The sequence below is a fragment of the Delphinapterus leucas genome, chromosome 11 (assembly GCF_059928025.1).
Source record: "Delphinapterus leucas isolate spDelLeu-1000000601 "Yukka" chromosome 11, BTC_Dleu_Yukka2, whole genome shotgun sequence".
NCBI classification, from domain to species: Eukaryota; Metazoa; Chordata; class Mammalia; order Artiodactyla; family Monodontidae; genus Delphinapterus; species Delphinapterus leucas.
Window position 1 is genome coordinate 25,507,040 of NC_143139.1, and position 900 is coordinate 25,507,939.

At 43.1% G+C, this 900-nt stretch overlaps 1 pseudogene; it reads left to right on the forward strand.

Moving 5' to 3' along the window:
* The first annotated feature begins 298 nt into the window (after positions 1 to 298).
* Positions 299 to 688, forward strand: LOC149747973 (putative CENPB DNA-binding domain-containing protein 1 pseudogene; annotated as a pseudogene).
* The last annotated feature ends 212 nt before the right edge of the window (positions 689 to 900 follow it).

Below are 900 nucleotides of genomic sequence, written 5' to 3' on the forward strand. Positions count from 1 at the left end.
CTGGGGAGGGTAATGACTACACATCTTCACCTGGTTGTAGTTACAGCCCATGCTACCGTACTCTTGTTTGGATTAAAACAAGAGTTTTAATTACAGTAAGTCCCCTACATACGAACCTTCAAGTTGCGAACTTTTAAAGATGTGAACGTGCCTTAGCATGACCAATCAAGCGTTAGTTCACGTGCCTGGCATACATTGTCACATGCGTGCATCCTCTAAAGTGGTTGTGCTTTTGTGTACTTTACTGTGCAGTACTGTATAGAGTAAAGCAGTACAGTGTCTTTATTTCAAGCCCAGGATGTCCAGAAGCAAGCATAAAAGCAGTGATGATGTAGCTGTAATGCTAAAGAAGCACCAAGCGATAATGATGGAAACAAAAGTGAAAATAATTGAGAGAGTGGAGTCAGGCGAAAAGATGGTAGACGTCACTCGTTCTTATAACATGAGCCATTCAACCACCGGCACAATTCTAAAGAATGAGGACAAGATCATGGAACATGTGACGTCTTCTGTGCCGATGATGTCAACCATAATATTGAAGAAGCGTGGAAAAGTGATGGAGGAAATGGAGAAACTTCTCAGTGTGTGGGTGCAGGATCAGCATCAGCATCGAGTCTCACTCAGCTTAATGCTGATTCAAGAGAGAGCTAAAAGGCTTTATGAAGACTTGAAGAAGGAACATGGCTAAGAATCAGAGGGTGCATCTTTTAATGCCAGCCATGGCTGGTTTCATGGGTTCAAGGTTAGAGCCAGCCTTCACAATGTAAAAGTAAGTGGTGAGGGAGCGGGTACAGATGCGGTAGCTGCCTGGGAATTTCCTGAAACAGAGAAATTATTGATGAAGGCACGTATTTACCTGAGCAGGTTTTTAATGTGCATGAGACAGGACTCTACTAGAAG